Genomic DNA, 21,491 nt, shown 5'->3' with positions numbered 1-21,491 from the left:
AGTGATCTGTTCCTTACCTCAAATTATTGTTTGAACCACTCTCTTTTTGACTTATACAATCACAAGAAGAATGGAAATTAGACTTTGACTCTAAAGTATCAAGAATACACAGTGTTCTTGAAGCCACAATTGCTTGTTTTTCATTCAGCCAGATGAACTGGAGAATGCCAACATGCACACACTGACATCAGTGGCTGCCCTTCAGTTGTAGACTTGGAAAGCATATTCTAAATCCTCTAGTGAAATGTTTTGGCAGGCATTTTCATCCAGATATTATTAACAACAACACTAAAACAATCCACACATCAATTCTGACTCTCAGGGAGGTCCTGGATGGAAATGTTAGCGACTGGAGTTTCAAGTGCTTTTGTCCAACCAAATCTCATGTCCCCATCAGTCATAATCTTTTAAGTAGCTTTTCTGTTTGGGGGTAAATAAAGTAGCATAGGCATTTCCTTGTCCAGCCATGTTTTGCATTTTTCATTACTGTGACATTTTTGGAGGCTATGACTGATTCATGACTTAACGACATAAGAATACTCTCAATAGCCAAAAGGCTGTTGGAAAAAATATCATACAAGTGTGCAACCAACTAGAAATCTGAAGGAGCGTGGTCTGTGCAGTCCATTCATTCAACAAATATTTACTAAGCACTCTGCTAGACCTGGTGTGTCTTAGACCCATGACTCAATCTCTTTGGGCCTCGGCTTTCCTCATCTGTGAAATGGGAATAATGATGCTTACTCCATAGGATGATGGTGGAGATTAAGGATGGCAGTTATGTGAAAGTTCCCAGCCCAGGATCTGCACAGGGGAGGTACTTGGTAGATGTGGTTTCCTGTCATTGCTAGGGGAGAACATATTAATGAAATGTTCCCACTTTCTTCAAGTTGCGTTCCCCACCTCTGCCTTCACCTTTAACAGATGCAACTTTGGGGACTTCTATAGAAAGAAAATAGAGGTCGTTGCTTGGGAACACCTTCACCTTCCTGTCTTCTGACCTCTCAGACTGCTCTCAGCCTTACTTACATGGTCTCAGAGCATCACCATCTTTCCTGCTGGCCAGATTAAGTCATCATTCTGTGCTCTGGAGCCCATTCCTTCCCAGTTAAGGACCTCTTGTCTTCCAAAACTTCTTTCTCTTCTTATCCTTGGTGACTTGATTTTCTGTGTATGAAAAAGCTTGACCCTCCTCTTCAGCTCTTGAGCCCCACTCTGACCACAGCCCCCTCTTCTTTACTTTAAAGCTTCTGGAAGGACTGGAGATGTCTCACTTTCTCACCCACTGTTTGCTTCGCATGCCACAGTGCTCTGGCTTGTCTTCCTGACACCACTGAGATAACTCTTGGTAAAGTTAGCATTCATTTCCAAGCCTACTGAATTTCATTTCACCTGTTCTTCATGGCTCTGTATGACTTTTGAAACTGCTTTCCTTCTGGAAACTGCTACTCCATTAGCTTTGTGGTGTACTATGTTGGTCCTTCTCTTCCTTCTTGGCTGTTCCTGGCAGCTCCAGGGGCTCCTCATCCATGATGTCTGATGATGGAAACCTCAGTGTGTGCGGATAGTTTTCTATGCACTTTACATAAACTATCACATTTTAGTCTTCACAACAAACCTTTAATGAGTACTAGCATTTCCTCCTTTTATTAACAGTGAATGTGATGCTAACCCATCTGCCCAGAGTGACTCACTAGTAAGAACTGAGGCCTTGCAGAAAAAGCATTTGACAAAATACGGCATCCTTTCTTGACAAAAACCCGCAAGAAAGTAGGGATAGAAGGAACATACCTCAAGATCATAAAGGCCATATATGAAAGACCCACAGCTAATATTATCCTCAATGGGGAAAATCTGAGAACTTTCCCCCTAAGGTCAGGAACACGACAGGGATATCCACTCTCACCACTGTTATTCAACATAGTGTTGAAGTCTTAGCCTCAGCAATCAGACAACAAAAAGAAATAAACAGCATACAATTGGCAAGGAGGAAGTTAAACTTTCACTCTCTGCAGACGACATGATACCCTACATGGAAAACCCAAAAGACTCCACCAAAAAACTGCTGGAACTGATACATGAATTCAGCAAAGTTACAGCATACAAAAATCAATGTACAGAAATCACCTGCATTTCTATATACCAATAATGATGCAGTGGAGAAAAAAAATCAAGGAATTGATCCTATTTACAATTGCACCAAAACCCATAAAATACCTAGGAATAAACCTAACCAAAGAGGTGAAAGATCTATACACTAAAAACTATAGGAAGCTTATGAAAGAAATTGAAGAACACATAAAGAAAGGGAAAAACATTCCATGCTCACGAATAGGAAGAACAAATATTGTTAAAATGTCAATTACTACCCAAAGCAATCTACATATTCAATGCAATTCCTATCAAAATAACACCAGCATTCTTCACAGAGCTAGAACAAACAAATCTGAAATTTGAATGGAACCAGAAAAGACCCTGAATAACCAAAGTAATGTTGAAAAAGAAAATCAAAGCTGGAGGCATCACAATTCCAGCCTTCAAGCTGTGTATTACAAAGCTGTAATCAGCAAGATAGTATGGTACTAGCACAAAAACAGACACATAGACCAATGCAACAGAATAGAGAACCAGAAATGGACCCACAAACGTATGGCCAACTCATCTTAGACAAAGCAGGAAAGAATATCCAATGGAAAAGATAATCTCTTCAGTAAATGGTGCTGGCAAAACTGGACAGCGACATGCAGAAAAATGAAACTGGACCACTTTCTTACACGATTCACAAAAAGAAACTCAAAATGGATGAAAGACCTAAACATAAGACAGGAAGCCATCAAAATCCTTGAGGAGAAAGCAGACAAAAACCTCTTTGACCTCAGCCGCAGCAACTTCTTATTTGACATGTCTCCAGAGGCAATGGAAACAAAAGCAAAAATGAGCCATTGGGACCTCATCAAGATAAAAAGCTTCTGCACAGTGAAGGAAATAATCAGCAAAATTAAAAGGTAACCAACGGAATATGAGAGGATACTTGCAAATGACACATCAGATAAAGGGTTAGTATCCAAAATCTATAAAGAACTTACCAAACTCAATACCCAAAAAGCAAATAATCCAGGGAAGAAATGGGCAAAAGACATGAATAGACACTTCTCCAAAGAAGACATTCAGATGACTAACAGACACATGAAAAGGTGTTCAACATCACTCATCATCAGGGAAATACAAATCTAAACCACAATGAGATTCCACCTTACACCTGTCAGATGGCTAACATTAACAACTCAGGCAACAACAGATGTTGGCGAGGATGTGGAGAAAGAGGAACCCTTCTGCACTGCTGGTGGGAATGCAAACTGGTGCAGCCACTCTGGAAAATAGCACGGAGGTTCCTCAAAAAATTAGAAATTAGAACCACCCTACAACCCAGAAATTGCAGCACTATCAACAATAGCCAAAGTATGGAAAGAGCCCAAATGTCCATTGACAGATGAGTGGATACAGAAGATGTGGTATATATATATATACATACATACATATATATACACAATAGAATATTACTCAGTGATCAAAAAGAATGAAATCTTGCCATTTCCAATAACATGGATGGAACTAGAGTATATTATGCTAAGTGAAACAAGTCAGTCAGAGAAAGATAAATATCCTATGATTTGACTCATATATGGAATTTAAGAAACAAAACAGATGAACATATGAGGAAGGGAAGCAAAAATAAGATAAAAACAGAGAGGGAGAGGGGTGCCTGGGTGGCTCAGTCGGTTGAGTGTCCGACTTCGGCTCAGGTCATGATCTTGCGGTCCGTGAGTTCGAGCCCCGCGTCGGGCTCTGTGCTGACAGCTCAGAGCCTGGAGCCTGCTGACAGCTCAGAGCCTGGAGGGCTGCTTCAGCCCTCTCTCTCTGCCCCTCCCCTGCTCATGCTCTGTCTCTTTCTGTCAAAAATAAAATAAACATTAAAAAAGAACAAAACAGAGAGGGAGACAAACCATAAGAGAGTCTTAAATACAGAAAACAAACTGAGGGTTGCTGGAGGGGTGTTGGGTGGGAATGGGTTAAATGGGTGATGGGGATTAAGGAGGGAACTTGTTGGGATGAGCACTGGGTGTTATATGTAAGTGATGAATCACTAAATTCTATTCCTGAAATCATTATTATACTATATGTTAACTAACTTGGATTAAAAAAAAAAAAGAACTGAGGCCTGATTCAAACCCAGTCAGCCAAGTCCCAGAAGCCCCTTTTTTTGGAAATTTTTTAATGTGTATTTATTTTTGAGAGAGAGAGAGAGTGAGCAGAGGAGGGGCAGAGAGAGAGGGAGACAGAGGATCCAAAGCCGGCTCTGTGCTGACAGCAGAGGCTTGAACCCACAACCTTGAGATCATAACCTGAGCTGAAGTCAGACACTTAACTGACTGAGCCACCCAGGCGCCCCCAGAAGTCTCTCTTATTAGCACCTAAATGTTAGCTTTCCCCTCAACCCTTTCTATTAATTTTAACACTTCAATGATCTTTATCTCACCTTTGTGTTCTCCTAGATCTATCTAATTTACTACCAGATTTTAATGATTGCCTACCTACATATTGATGACTCCTGGGTCAGTTCAGACCAGGAATCAGACACCAAACTGGAATTGGATGTGCAAGAGACTTTTTTTTTTTTTTTTTTTTTGAGAAATGCCTGTAAGGGATAAAGGAGAGAGGGAGAGCCTTCGGACCCTCAGGCCCATCGCGCCTTTGTGAAATTGAGCCAGGACAAAGGATCAGGTGGGGAGAACCTCGGATTGCAGTGTGGCCCTGAGAAAGTCTGTGTTGGGGAAATCCCCCAGGGTGATCCATGCTCCGTCACCCCAAGGGAACGGCCCAGGGAGGTGGGGATCCTGGAGCACCACAGTGGGCGGCGGTGAAGGAGCAGAAGGCTGTCCGCCAACTACATTCCTTACAGCAGGTTCTCTGGGGCGTTGGGGGGGGGGGGGGACCAGAGCGGTACACCTCTGTCCTCACCACAAAGCCCCCATCCATAGTCAGTCCTAACCTGTCTTTGAATTTCAGTCTGATACAACTGCTCGCTTCCCATGTCTATCCTAGTCCCCTGAAACCTCAGGCTCAGCATGTCCAGCCCTCAACCCATTTCAGAGCCTCACCCCTGAAAATTCCATATTCTCTGTATTGCCAACTTCAGTGTATAGGATGGCCACCCGCTTGTCATCTGAAGCCCCCTTTCCCCTTATGTCTGCATATACAATCAGTAACTAAGTTCTGTGGATTTTATGTCCTACATTTCTATTAAATTGGCTGGTCATCTCTTCTCCATACATACTGCTGCTGCCTCTGTTCGTTTGGAGCCTCGTCGCCTCACTCTGTTGGAAGAGCTTTCCATCTGGTCCCCTCATTGGGCCCCCTCCCACTGCACTGCCAACAGAGTGATCTTTCCCCTACACACCCCATGCACCCAGGGTGATGTAGTGGGTGCTTAGAGGTGAGCCCCAAGTGCTAGGGAATTCAGTGCCTGCTGGAAGTTCAAGGAAGGTTTCCTAGAGGAAAGTACCTGGAAAATCACAAAGTAGATGACCAGCCCCTGTTTCAACAGAGGATTGTTCACTCAGCCATGATTGTTCAGGGCCAAGAAAGGTTTAGTCATAGGAAAGTTTCATGCTGCTGTTACAACAGCAGATCGCTAAAGGCAAATAAGGAAGGCGCTTCAATTTCCCTGAAATCTGAGGACCTTTAGGTTTGGGATTTCTGTCTTTTAAGTGCAGTCATCATTGACACATATCTGTTGGATGGGATTCAAGTTCAGCCACCGACTGCCATAGTGCTCCCTGACCTCACCTCACACTTCCCATCTCCTTTGAACCTGAGAGGCAAACTCATTCTTACCTCTCTTCAGGGAGGGATTGTTTATTGTTTCTTCGAAGAGAAACTCGAGAAGGCCAACAGTGTGGGCCTCTTTGCAGGTACAATGAATTCTTGATGGGTCTGAGAAACAACTACCTAACAGAATCTATTTCAGTTTTCAAGGATATCAAAGAACTTGAGAAAATCACCCAAGTTTTGAGTACTTTGAGTTTAATTTCAGGACATGTCAATAGAGATATTACTCTAACATACTCTGGAGGATACTAGATATTTTGCTCTGTGAACTGACTTGTGAAAATTTAATCAGCTAGCTTACACTTCCAGTCTCAGCCCTTCCAGGATGCAGAAACGAACACTATGAACACTTTGCTTCTTCCAGAAGAAATTTATTCCTCATTTGCTTGAGACAATGTAATAGAAGCTCTGATGGATCAGATCAATAGATACATGTGAAGATGCTATAAAATATAAATAATGCCAAATATCAGCCTTATGATTTTGATACCTAAACAGAATTTCCCTAGAGGATTTCATTTTAATAACAAAGCGCTTATGAGCTTGGTTCATATTCATGTTTATTTTCGAAAGGAAATGATCCCATTATCTTCCTTTTGACTGTGGGAGGACAGGAGAAACAGCAGAAGACAGCTGAAGGAAAGGTCGCTAATATCGATTTGATTGTTCAGGCAGATGATTAACTGCCTCTGCAGAGGCAGCCCCAAGGGCCATGGAAGCGGTTGCTCAATTTAAGACTTTCCCAAGTTTCCCTCCTTGTTTTTGAAACCTGATCTTTGTTTCACAGGCATACATGGGTAGCTTGATAACTTCATATTGTGGGGTGTAATTTTTCCTCCATATTCAAGACTAGCAAAGCAGGTGATAGCTCTATGCACAGTGCATCTCCGTGCTGGTGTTTGTCTTTGCATGCCAAGGTGGGAAGCAACAAGAGCTAGGAGAAGATGCCCAGAAAGATCAGACCTGAGAAACACAGGTAATGAGAGGAGAGGGGCTGTGCCTGCCATACTTTGTGGCTATTCATTCTTTTTTAGAGTACTGGATTAATCCCCGTACAATTAGGCACTTTCCTGGTGGGCCAAACTACTGTTTTTTCTAGAATCCAGTTAGCTGAGACATCTTGGGGTATCAGGATCAGTTGCGGAATACGTGTCACCCCAAATACTACAAGTAAAGTTCTAGTCTTATTAGTAGCATCCGTTATTATTGTGAAATAAATGTGAGCATGATAATGGTTATTCTTAAAATAACATCTTTCTCACTCCTGTCCATTCCAGTGAGCTTCCCTGGAGGAGAAAATGAGGATGGAGGGGTTACTAATGGGCCCAGGAGAATAGGAAATCACTTTACAGCTCCTCTTCTCGGGGCTTTGTGCCTGAGCACCTCATCTGCGTTGGGCGCCATGGGGAGAATACAGTTGAGAACTGCCTGACCTTGGGGGGAATCTCCCAGCCTCTAGGCTGGCTCACGCCCATCCTTATATGTGGCAATTTCTTCTCTCTTCCTTCTCACCTTGTAGTCTGACCACAGGTACTAACACAACACAACGTTCGCTCAGCTCTTATACTTCAGATGAGCTCCTTCTGAAACCTTTCACTGAAACCTTTCACTGAATTGTCTGGGCCTAGCCGGCTGCCTCCACCAGGGAGCCGCATCTCTGTCCTCATGGCTCCAGACATCCAAGGAAAAGAGGGAAACAGACACTGTCACCTGGCTGTTCCAGGACACCACCATTGGGTACTTAGCATACCAGAAAAATTGGCAGTGTTTTTCCTTTTTCAAGTAATAAGCATTTGAACCCCATCTCTGCCATTTAACTGCTATGTGACCTTGGGAAAGTTTCTGAACCTCTCCAGGGCTCAGTTTTCTCACCTGGCAAGTGGAAATACAATAGGGTTGTTGTAAGGGTTAGGTGAGGTCATGTGGCTGGGAGGAAAAACTTTTCTTCTAACTTGAGTTCAGATTATCAGGAGAAAAGACAACACTTACTTACGTTCACAGGAGGCTGTAGATGAAACCGCTCCCAGAGGAGCAAGAGATAGGGGTTTATATATAAAATAGGGAGAAAGGAAGAGAGAAAAGGGGCTTCTAGGGGAAACAGACAGAAGGTATGACAGTTTCAGATAAAGGTTTGTAAGGCAATTACTCATCTAGGTGATAATATTAGACTGATTTCTGGCTGTAAATCTCCTGGAGAGGGAACTTACGAGCTGTATTCTTTGGGAGGCTCTGCTTATGTCCCCGAAAATTTAGATAAGGTTTATTTCTGAAGCAGCGGTTTGTTCAGATGTTTTTAGCTTGAAATAATCTTTATGCCACTGAGGTACATATTGGATCCCTTCATTGTAAGACACATCGTGCTACCCATGTGTTGGTGGTGTTACAGGATAGGTCAATCTTTCAGAGTTCAGGGACATTACCAAGCAAGTGGCACCATCACCGTTAAGGTCAATGGCTCTCTCTGGACACTGAGGAGTAGGATGGACCACAGAAGTTATGGTGGCAGAGGTGGCCATGAGGAGAATGCTCTGCCTATCTCAAGAGAAGAGAAGAAATTTCTAGTCTCCACTCTTGTACCATAAACACAGATGAAGGGTTAACACCACAAGTGGGCCTCCGTTTTGACTCACAGCATGGGAAAAAAAATCAAGCTGAATAAAAATAATTTTATTTACCAAGCTTTTACTTCATATTACATAGATTTTCTATTTTAATTCCAATTTTTAAGAAACTCATATTCCCCATTCTGTTTGTGGTACAATATGTGTAGCTGGGAGTAAAGACACATTAGAAAACATTCATGTGGGGCACCTGGGTGGCTCAGTCAGTTAAGCGTCCGACTTCAGCTCAGGTCATAATCTCACGGTTTGTGGGTTCAATCCCCACTTTAGGCTCTGTGCTGACAGCTCAAAGCCTGGAGCCTGTTTGGTTTCTGTGTCTCCCTCTCTGTCTCTGCCCCTCCCCACTCGTGCTCTCTCTGGCTCTCTCTCTCTCTCTCTCAAAAATGAATAAACATTTAAAAAAATGAAAAAAAAAGAAAACATTCATGTAATACACAGTTATATCAAATATAGTTATTGTACCAACACAGACTGACTTCCAATGAGAAACTTGCTTTAATTTTGTTATTTATAACTTTTAAAGGATTTATTAGTTGCACACAGTACAAAGGGCATTGCACCAAACCTGTGAATGTTATTCTTCACTTATGCAAATAATTTTTAAATGGATAAATCTGAGATTTTAACAGGGAAAATATGACAAATCTTTTCTTCAGTAAGGTAGATTCCCCCTCCCCCACTAACTGGTAATTAAATAAAAACTAAGGAAAGTAAGGTACAATGGTGATAGGGAAATGAATTTTGTTTATTGTAATATAAACACATACCCAACATTTTCTGGAGTGACTTAGTCACTGATGCCAAAGATGATCAATCAGACTAAGAACACGAAGTACATATTAACAAGTAGGCATTTCTGGAATTATTTGAGGAGAGGTGACATTTTTCTTACTCCATGAGGCACCCTACAGGTCCCCATTCCTTCTTCCCCAGAGGCACCTGCTTATGGCCAGTACATAACAGAACTGTTCAATGGTTTTATTCACTTAAAAAAAAAAAAATCTTGCTCTCAGCATGTTGCCAGAATTTTTATCTGCATTATTAATTCTTTTGGTTTGTAAATCCCAAAGCAGTAGCTTTCAGCTCTGGTATCATGAGCCACTGATGCGTCATCATCTGTGCAAGAGAAAGGGAAGGATGGCAACTCATGGAGGGGGATATGGGTGGGACTGAGTAAAACTCACAGCCTGCCCTACAGGTGTGCCTAGACCCCTGACACATCTCGAGTGCCATGGGAGCGGGTCCCTCATGCAAATGTCTTTTGTTAAATGTGCACCTTTAGAACAAAGGTTGAGGCCCAGAGCCCAGACGGCTTGAGGTCGTGTTGACCCAGATGTTTCTGTCCAGCTTGGAATAGTGACACCACAAGTGGGAATCTCTTAAAGGCCCCTGATGATGATAGCAACAATGATGATGACAATAAAGGAGGTGATGATGATGATGATAATGTGCCTTTGTTCTCCAGTAATTCCCAATTTCCTCTATTTCATCTTTTCTTAGCCTAGACCCAGAAGAGCTAGAAAGTGGACCAAAAGCCTCCTTCCTCCCAGGAAGCGCAACGAAAGCTAAGAGGTAAGATGTACAAACTCTTCTCCTCTGCCTCTTACACCTATAGGCCTGGATAAAGGTAAGAGCTGCTACCCCATGTCTGAAGTCCCTCTAGAGCCCCATCAGTATAAAGTCAAGGTTCAGCATGGCTAGCAAAGAATAATGGGTGTTGCTTTTGTGGCCAGACACTGTGCATTGTCTACCCAATAGCCAGTCTCACCCCCAACCCCTTCTGGTGTTTACATCCTTCTCAGCTCTGGGGCATGAAACATATCAATCAAAGGCAATCACAATAGTCTTCTCTTTGCCAATAACTGACTTAGGCATGGGCACCTTGACCCAGTCCGTACCTGAGAGTAAGTCTGCTTTGGAAATCCTGGGAAAGCTTTTCCTCTTAGTTAAAAAGTTGCACGGGAGGACATACTTGTTCCCTTTGCTGGACATCTTGGCACCCACATCTGATGCCTGGAGCTGCTATAATCCCTTGGGGCCAGGAGAGGAGACACTGGCCACACACTGAGAACGGTAAACTGCTGAACAGAAAGAAGGAAAGCACCTGGGTCCTTGAGGCCATCACCGTGCCACTGTGCTAAGCTTACCTGGAGCTGCCCCTCTGTAGAGTTCTAGTTATGGAGGTCATAAGCCTGTTATTGCTTAAACCACTTTAAGGAAAGTAGGTCTTCTGCTGCTTATGGGCAAGCCACCAGACACACCCTTTAGAAGATCATCCAGACTTGAGAGCAGCCCATCAGTGATAGAGGCCATGAAATGGGTAAAGAGACCACAAGACCATGCACATGAGTTGTCCCGGCCACCTCAGATAGTTGCTGGTTTAAAAAAATCATTGAAAACTATAATTTTTCAGACTTCTACATCCATTCATTCACTCATGCAATGAATATTCACTTAGCTCTTACTGTGGTTTTGCTGTGAAGGACACGAAGAAATAGAGTATTTAGCAGTGACTTAGTACTTTAGCATTCACCAAGAACTTCACGCGCACTATTTGACGCCCACAAGAACTCAGTGAAATCAGTACTTATTAATTCCTTTTTCACAAATGAAAACATCTGAGGCTCAAAAAAGATTGTCCAAATTTCCATAATCTGACTCTAAGTCCATGTTTTTTCCCACCAAAATCTGAAATGTATCTTGCCCTCAGGAAGCTTAAGATCTAAATTTAGGGAGAGGAGGTGTTCCTATATTTAAAATGAAAAAAAAAAAAAAGACATAAACAATATTTATATGTCAATGCAACCAGCTATTCAATAAATTTGACAGTAATAAATAGTTAAGTACCAAATGTACAGAGTGAGAGCAAGAATCATTCAGGAGGAGTTTACCAATGTTGATGGAGAATCGGTGTGTGTGTTTGTTGCAAGTTGGAATCTGAAGTAATCATATAAAAACTACTATAATCTCACATAAATAAAAAATTCGTAAACTAGATTCATGTCTCTTATCAGATCTTAGTTACTTACTTTTGTCGTCTGTAAGTAATTAACTCTAAGCTTAAAAGATTTGCCACGTGTGCCATTCTCCCCAAATCTCCGTGTGTTCGCCGACCCGGAAGCTCTCTGGAATTTCGTTCTTTAGGTTTTTATGGAGGCCTCATTCCATAGGTATGATTGATCAAATCATTGGCCGTTGATTGATTGAATCTCTAGCAATGGCTGGAGATGGGACTGACCTTCTAATCACATGATTGGCTTAACAGGTTACCTAAAGGCTTCCCCAAAGTCACTCATTAACATAACAAAAGAGACCTTGAACCCTCTTATCACAGGAAATTCCAGGGGTTTTAGGAGCCGTGAGCCAGGCACCATGAACAAAGACCAAATATATACGAGAACTAATTTTCGGTTATCTCAATGACCAACTACATTTCTTGTAAATCACAATATCTCGGGTACACGATGTTGTGTGCAGATAAACTATCTGATCCTTCTTCATGAGACAACCTCTTATCTGATAAAATTCTACATTTGAGGTGGTCATTATAATGTACTGCTGAGAAACAGACTCGCAGGTATTGAGAACAAACTGGTGTCTGCCAGAAGGGAGGGGGCAGGGGACGAGTGAAACAGGTGAAGGGGACTAAGAGGCACAAAATTTTAGTTATAAAATAGACAAGTCATGGGGATGAAAAGTGCATCATGGGGATACCATCAATAATTTTGTAGTAATATTGTATTGTGACAGACAGAACTACACTTATAATGAGCACCGTGTAATGTACAGAACTGTCGAATCGCTGTTGTGCACCTGAAACTAATACAATACCGTATGTCAACTAACTATACTTTAATAATAAAAACTACCAAAAAAAAAAAGGGGCACACTGTGATTTTCAAGACGTTCATAAGAGTCTTAGAGCTTCTGCTTACGCTGGCGGGCATACCCTCTCTTTGGAACTCTCTCTCTCTGGAGGAAACCAGCTACCATGTAAGAACTGCATTCGCATGAACCACTTACGCAGAGAGAGTGAGGCTGGCTCGCTGTCAACTGTTCTAGCCATCCCAGCTTAGGCACTGGACCTGAGTCAAGGAGCCACCTTGGACTCTCTGTTCCCATCAGACGCCTCAATGAGAAGAAAGGAAGTTCCAGACGTATGGCCCCAGTAGAGATATCCTAGCCATCTCCAACCATTCATGCTATTCCAGTTGAGACCCCAGATTTCATGGAACAGAAACAAGCCATTTCCACTATGCCCTACTCAAATTCCTGATTCACTGAGTCATGAGCATAATAAAATGCCTGTTGTTTTAAGCCACTAACTTTCAGGATGCAAGAAAAGATAAGTGGAACATCCTTGGGATTTTTCACATCCGCAAGACTAAACCATTTTATTATGTTTTTTTTTAAGTAGGTTCCACGCCCAACTTGGGGCTTGAACTCAACGACCCTGAGATCAAGAGTCACATGCTCTACTGACTGCCAGCCAGGTACCCCAAGACTAAGCCATTTTAAATATTGGGCTCTCAGAATTTCATTTTAACTCTATGAACATTATCATCATATTGAGCTATTTCTCCATATATCTATTATCTTTTTGCCAGACATCTTGTTTTCCTCGCTGGATCCGGGACTATCTGGTACAACTGTGGAGGTCATGCACTGCACAAAGGTGTCAGACCAAGGGGTCAAGTAGTGGTTGAAGCAGGTCTTTTTTTTTTTTTTTTAATTAACATAAACATGTAGTATAGCTTAGTGGCTGCTCTGAATGGGACACTCAGTCTCCCAAAGTTTCCAGCCCATCAGTTCTCTTTGTTTATATTTGATTGCCTATAAAGTGTAATCCAGTCCTACCTTTACCCCCTTTTTAATTTTGTTTTTGTATCCTTGATGGCTTCAAGTACTACTCATTGTGCCTAGAGCAAGTCCTGTATTACTTTTCTTCTTCTTTCCCTATTAAGACACTCTTTTTTTCTTTTGTCTCTCAAATGAAGTAGCTTATTTTCCTAATTATATATAATATTTGCCTATTAAAAAAATTTAAAGAATACATAAAAGTATGAAGAAGAAAGTAGGGGCACCTGGGTGGCTCAGTCGGTTAAGTGTCTGACTCTTGATTTTGGCTCAGATCATGATCTCATGGTTTGTGGGATTGAGCCCTGCAGGGGACTCTGCACTGACCTTGCAGAGCCTGCTTGGGATTCTCTCTCTCCTTCTTTCTCTGCCCCTCCCTGACTTGCACACACACACACACACACACACACACACACACACATTTGTTCTTCCTCTCCCTTTCTCTCAAACTTAAAAAAGCCAAATAAAATATATTTGGGATATATATTCAAGAACTTTTAAGTTAACACTGGAAATGAATGGGCTCAGAGATTCATGTGGTAATGTCTTCTCTTCGTCCATATGAAGGTCATAATTTACAGGAAAGGGGTTTACAGAAGAGGAATCAGAGAGTTTCTGATTTAGGAGTTCCCAGGCATGGTTTAAGTTTGGGGTACCACGATGAAATCCGAGGATTGAGAAAAATCCTACAGCTTTTCATCCCACTGGCAGTCAGGCTGTCTTTTTAGTGAAGAGACCATAAGAGCCTTTTTAAAGAAATCTGATTAGCCCAAAAGGAAAAGCCTAACTATACAGACAACAGAGGCTTCCTGTGCCAGTCAGGGATCTCCATAGAAACAGAATCAATAGGATATATGTATATTTATATTAAAAGATTTATTTTAAGGAATTGGCTCATGGAGCTGTAGGGAGCCAGAAAACCCTAAATCCACAGGCCAGACCAGTAGGCTGGCCACTCAGGCAAGAGTTGATATTGTAGTCTTGACCCTGAAATCTATAGGACAGGCCAACAGGTTGGAAACTGAGACTGTATTTCTTTGTTACAGTCTTGAGGCAGAATTACTTTTCTCTGGGAAGCCTCCGGGAAGTTTTTTGTCCTTAAGGCCTTCTACTGATTAAATGAGGACTACCCACATTATTGAGGATAATCTCATGTAAAGTCACCTGATTGTAGATGATAATCACATCTATAAAATGACTTCACAACAATGTCTAGAGTAGTATTGACTGAACAACTGGACCAAGCCAAACCTAGCCAAGGTGACACATAAAATTTAACCCCGCCCTTGCACTTCCCAATGAAACAGCTCTAACAGATTGCCCCAAAACCAAAGTCTATCATCAGCAAGGCCCACTCATGGCACAGACCTCCTAGTACGCTTTTTAAATGCTCCATGCTAAGAAGTGACTGGCTGACTCAGTTGGTAGAGCGTGTGACTCTTGATTTGGGGCTCATGAGTTTGAGCCCCACGTTGGGTGGGGAGATTCCTTAAGAAAAATAATAATAAAATAAAAATAAAGAGATTTTCTAAATGCTTCATTCTAACGAAAAAATGGTTAATCAAGAATCAGTAGATATCTGAAGAAAGTCTTTTAGAGGAAACAAAAATGGTTCAGGGTGAAGAAAACAACAAAAAAACTATCATTAAGATCCTCAGGGAGATAAGAGAAGATAATTTGACCATGAAACAAGAAAAACTATAGGGGAAAAAATGGCTTCAGAGAAGAAAAAGGAGCTCCTTGAAATTATAAAAATTATAACATAAATTGAAAACTCAGTAAGAGGGTTATAATATAAAGTTGACGAAATCTCTAAGAAAGTAAAACAAAATGACATGAAAAGGAGATGGAAAATAGGCAGGGGGAAAAGAGGTCCTTTTAGGAGGATCGAATCTAAATAAGGTTTCCAGAAAGAAAACAGAGAAAATTGAGGATGGGGAAATTATCAAAGAAATAATTCAAAACATTTCTGAGCATTAAAGATTATGAGTTTCCAGATTGAAAAGGTTTACCGAGTTTCCAGCCCAGTAGATAAACATCTATCCACACCAAGCCATTTCATCATGAAATTTAAGAAAACAGAGATAAGAGAGTACAGCTTTGGATGAATGGGAGGGATAGATTACATACAAATGATCAAGAATCAGACTGACTTCAGGCTTCTCAACAGCATCAGAAGAGGGCAATAAAACAATATCTTCAAAACTCTGAGGAAAAATGATATTTTTACTCAGAATTCTATTTCCAACCAAACCTAGCAAATTTAAGGGTAGAAGAGTGATGTTTTTGTAAATAAAAGTTCTCTACAACTCACTTCCCAGCCACATTTTCTCAGCAAGTAGTGAAAGATGTATTCCTCCAAGAAAAGGAGTAAACAAAGAGAGGATGTGAGATTCAGGAATCCAGGACTCTAACCAAAAAGACAGGCCAGGAGAATACCTAGCAGGATGGTGGAGGGAGGTCCCGGGACACAGCTGCCCTGCATGGAGAGAGTAGTCCATCCAAACTGAATGAGGTCAGAGGATCCTGGGACAGACATCTCCAAGAACGTGAAATTGATACTGCACCTGGCAAATTTGAACATTTTAAGAAGAGAGTTACACCTCATGAGGACTGTTTGGAGACAAAAAATTAAAGTTATATAATATATATAATAGTATATATATTATATTATTATATATAATATATATTATATATTATATGTAATACACAATAATGATATAATTATAATAATATAATAATTCTATATTATTATATAATGTATAATATATAATGATATATATTAGTGAATAATGTAAATAGTGAATATATAATATAATACATATTATATATAATATATTATATATTATATATAATATATGGGGGAAGGGAATATATATTATATTATATATAATATATATAATATATTATATGGGGGGAAGGGAAGAGATGAACAAGCAGAGAACAGAGAATTTTTAAGTCAGTGAAAATACTCTGTATGATATTATATATATCATTATACATTTGCCCAAACCCATAGAATATAGAACATCAAGAGTGAACCCTAAGGTAAACTGTGGACTTTGGGTGATTATGATGTGTCACTGGAGGCTCATCCTTGGTAAGAAATAGACCATTCTAGTGAGTGATGTTGATAGTGGGGGAGATTATGCACATGTGGGAGCAGGGGGTATATACCAAATCTCTGTACCTTCCTCTCAATTATACCGTATACCTAAAAGTGCTCTAAAAAATAAAGTCTTTAAAAACATTTTTTTTTCTCGGCCCCTCCCCTGCTCTCTCTCTCTTTCAAAAATAAATAAACATTAAAATTTTTTTTCAGGTAAAATAATTTATATACAAATATATATATAATAAATAAATAATAAATACATATATAGTAATAAATATATATATTAACCCCAGGAAAACAAAAGGTTACTGAAGAAAGGAAAAGGTATAATGTTAGTAAGTACCACTTGGTTCAATTGTAAGTAGTATTTACCTAGTCAAAATAATGTAAATAGTGAATACAGTTTAACAAAATCACTTGTTTATGTGGCGGTTGTATGTTATGTTTGTGGTAAAGGCAGGGAAGTGAAGAAAAAGAGCTAAATCCTTATTGTGCATAATAAAAGTAGATCATATATAACATTAAAAAATGAAGAAACAGTAGTTATTTCAGTAGCGGTCCAGCAATGTTATTTAAAGATTTAGAGGTGAATTTAAAAAGAGAAACAATCAAGGAGTTGAAAGGGCTTGTCTCCTGGAAGAAAAAAAATAATGGCAGGGACATGGAGAAAAGATAGCTATTTTTCGTAATAAGTTTGTAGAACTGTTTGGTCCTTTCTTGCATATTATAATTTTGACTTTTTTTTTTTTTTTTTTGAACTTGCAAACATGTAGAATAAAACCAAACTCTAGGCTGTCCAAGAGCTCACCGTATGGATTCAGAGTGACCTGGATTCTAATACCAGCTTAGCCACTTCCCAGCTATGTAACCCTGGGCAAGTTCTCCAAGTTCCCCGAACTCCCTGGAAAGGGGATAATAATAGTTCTCATGGTAACGGTGCATACCGACTGATTCACAGCCCCGGTTGTGAAGAATGAATAAAATAACCCATGTCAGGTCTAAGCATTATGCCTGATGCATACTGTGTTGTATAAACTTTCGCTGACATTTTTTGCTATCATCAGGCTGCCATTCACGGCTCTTTGTAATCTCTCTAATCTGCATTTCCGACCTCACGTCTTATTCCTCTTCTAGACAAACTCTAAGCTGGGCCAGGCAGTTCTCATCCTTTCTGAAAGACCACGCTCTTTCCTGCCTCTCTGAAATTATTTTCTTATTCACCAACCTATTTGGGTTGCGATAACAATGGAAATGAAATGTGTTACACCCTGTAAATAACTGGACGGTATTTGCATTCATAGGATTGAAATCCAAGATGTAAATATTTCCTCTAGGGGCTAAAAGCCGAAAGGAGGAGTTTCATTTTTGTTCAAGACGTGTTAATCTTGTCATTGCTCAAGGTTGCCATGGTTCCTGTTTGGCACTTCCAGGACTTAAGCTTATGCCACTACATCTGAACAAGTAGAAAGAACCGCATTTGATTGAGACAGGGAGACCGGCAGGGTAACAATCTTGGGAGATATGTCAGTGCTGGAAGTAGAAACATAAGCCAGATTTTTTGTGTCTCAGTCACACAATGATTCTGTCTTCTCCTAACACTGCACATTTCCAGCTTTGTTTTTTTCCTGGGGAATAGGGAGTAATTTATTTTGTAAACCAGGGAGATACTCTTTTCTGTTTTCTGTGGCACAATTTAAGTGGGAAAAATCCAGTAACCATTTGCTGGTAGTTTTTTTTTAAAATAAGTCTTTGATTTCGTAAGGTATTTGTTAGAGCCGGTTATTTTATTGGAGAGACTTCATCACAATATAAAGATGAACGAGTCCTAGCTTAAAAAAATAGGGATTAAACCAGAGAAAATGAAGCTAATTAACTTGGACAATTCATACTCTTCTGTCAACCTCACAGTTATTTTCAAATTCACAGTCATAGTTAGAAGGGTTCCTTGGATGGAAATCCAAATGGTGTTTTTATGAGACTCGCTAACCTATCTCTGGTGACATTTATGCCCTATGGTACTTTCTTGGTTCTTTTGGTCTCTGGCGTATATGGGAAATAAATAGTAATATGGGAATAAATAGTGTTAATCGCTCTTGATTGCTTAAAATGCTCACAAGATTTCAAAACTTTATAAATCATTTTATAAGATTTCTTCTGCAGATTTAAAGAGGAGGGTTAATATTATCTTCCTTCTAGCCATCGTTCGAAGGTGAATTCAGATAGACCATCCAGAATCTTATACAAATTCAACAGCATTTTGTCATTTATTACACTTGCCATCAGTATTTTGTTGACATTTGCCGACACTTTGTGAATGTCCCTAAGGCATATGATAACTAAATCAGTGGCTATAAGATGTACATCTGTGTAGACTAGGAATATTATCTTTCCTCATAGGGTAAATAATTCATGAAGGGCTGTTTCATATGAGCTGTATTAGTTTTTTAGATGTATCAACAGTAAAGTGAGAAACGAGAACATTTTAATGCAAAACAGAAAATTTTAAATGCTCGGGTTGAGTCTTGAAAACCCTTATTCCCTTGGCTTTAAAGGGAGATAAAATGGAAGACATTTAGTAGAGCAAAGAGCTTCTAAAACTTTTGCTTTAGTTTCCACCTCAACTTTAGGATACTTCAGGAACAATTAGACCACAGGTCAATCTTTGTTTTAGATAATTTCTTCTAAATTGATTATTAACCCATGACTGCCCTTTAATTCTAATTATTTTCTTGCTTATCAACATCTTTATTAATTTGAATACACGTGCCTGTTTAAATCTTACGGTAACAAAGTCCTGGTTAGCAAACAAGGGTATGAAAAGTTGCCAACTATAGGTTGGAACTGTTCTTAAAATAAGGTGAAATCCAGAAAAGGACCCAAAAACCAAGTGTCCAGGACCCGTTAGTGTGAACTGGCTATCAGTGACTAAACATAAAAGTGACACTGAATTTCAACCTCTGTGGTTCAAAAATTTCATCTTCCTTGAGTTCAATACTACAATGACTTAAAAATATAATGGTTGCCAACTCTTCAATTAACAGATTGATAAATATACTGAAAAATTGGGCAGTTCTCAAGTGGTAATCCCGCTAATGGATATTATGCTTGATAAATTAATTCTGAAATTTAACTTCTGTGCAGAGTGGAAACAATTAGAAAATCAAAGAGAAAACAAAAATAGAAGCACAAGACACAAATTTCAAAGAAATGGCTTATAGCATCTCATATACAAGAGGACAAGAAGAAATAGACCTTTCCAGAAACATGGCCCGTGACACGAGATGACTCCTTCATTAGTTTGCCTCAAGTGGCTGAGGGGCATGGAATGCTGCCTTGCACATGCACGTGATGTGAGTGCAAAAGGTTTTTGTTCGTGACGATTTTACTGCTGTCTATGCAGGACTCACTCAATTACATGTGATGACCACGTACTTTTTCCATCACAGCATCTATAAGAATGTTTCATTTGGATTTTCCAGATCAACAGCTAATGGTCAATGAGGCTTCACATCCCTTCCTACCAGGTGGTGCCCAGGGAACCTGATTGCGGTAGATAACTGACCATTAGGTTTAATATTTCCCTGATTTCTTTATTTTTCTTATTCTACACTTTTCTTTTGTCTTTCAACTACTGGTAATACGCAGATTGGGGTAAAACACTTCACAAATTATTTCTGGTTTAATAGTCCTCGCTTTCAAATGTGCTTTTCAGACTTTAATTAAACCTAGTCTCCCTGAGGGCCCACAGGGAACCAGGGTTTTTTCTGCTTTTCCAGAAGGGGACAATGAAAAAGGAGTAATGACTACAGACAGTAGAAGTGGAAAAGGGCAATGAAAAAGAAACTCTCCTGACTTACTCTGAATTTAGAAGCTTTTCTGCCTTTCTTTAGACCTAAATTCATACTGTTAAGCCTTTTGGGGGGGAAATCTGTTTCCTTGAGGAGGTTGAGAGACATTAGATTCTATTTCAATTACATAAGAAAAAATTCTTATTAACTAATTTCTTATAGGTGTAGCATCATATATAAAGTAAAATACAAAATATTAAAAAACTGTCCAGTTTCAGCTTATTTGCTTACACAAATTGATAAAATCATTTTTATTAAGTAATAAAATGATTATTTTTTATTTCTAGGCAAAATGTATTCATAATTAGACTAAAAAATAATTATAATTTGACCTATCGGCCTTTGAGACATATCATTTGATAATCTTATATAATTATAACTTAGTGAGACAATTGGAAATATAACCATTTTGTCTTTGAAATCCACACATAAATGGATGTAAAACAGTTAACAAAACTCCAGTGAGGCAGCCACTGGTTAGATGTAGCTGCATTAACTCAGGCCAAAGAATATATTTGCAACTAGTATACCAAAAGAAACACAGGGAACATATTTTGTGGGGATAATGAAGTATCCTTGAGAAAGCACCTGTCGTTTCCTCGATAGTAAGGCGACATGAATTATTTTGTTATTGAGAGAGCATGAGTGGAGGAGGGGCAGAGAGAGAGCAGGACTGAAGATCTCAAGTGAGCTCTGCTGACAGCAGTGAGCCCAACGTGGGGCTTAAACTCATGAACTGTGAGATCATGACCTGAGCTGAAGTCGAACACTCAGTCGACTGAGCCACCCAGGTGCCCCCCAAATTTTATTGTTAAAAGCAGGTGGTAAAGTCTTGTTTTTAAAGAGAAGACAAAAGAGCTCTCCCTCCTTGAGGTAGGTATAGTTCTGCACAAATCTTAACAGCTTATAGGAACAGAAATAATGAGGTACAGACCTCAAATTGATGAAGATCCTCTCATCTAAAATTTGTATATTTTTTATTGAAGTATAACTAGCATACAGTGTTATATTAATTTCAGGTATACTATATAATGATTCAACAATTCTGTAAATTACCCAGTGCTCATCACAATAAGTGGTCTTTTAATCCCCTTGCTCTGTTTCACCCACCTTCCATTTGGCAAGTCCGGGTTGGTTGTAAAATGTGTATTTTTAATGATTGCC

Source organism: Panthera pardus, unplaced genomic scaffold (genome assembly GCF_024362965.1).
Source record: "Panthera pardus isolate Hobbes unplaced genomic scaffold, ASM2436296v1 HiC_scaffold_1, whole genome shotgun sequence".
Classification (NCBI taxonomy): Eukaryota; Metazoa; Chordata; class Mammalia; order Carnivora; family Felidae; genus Panthera; species Panthera pardus.
This window is presented reverse-complemented; position numbering follows the sequence as displayed.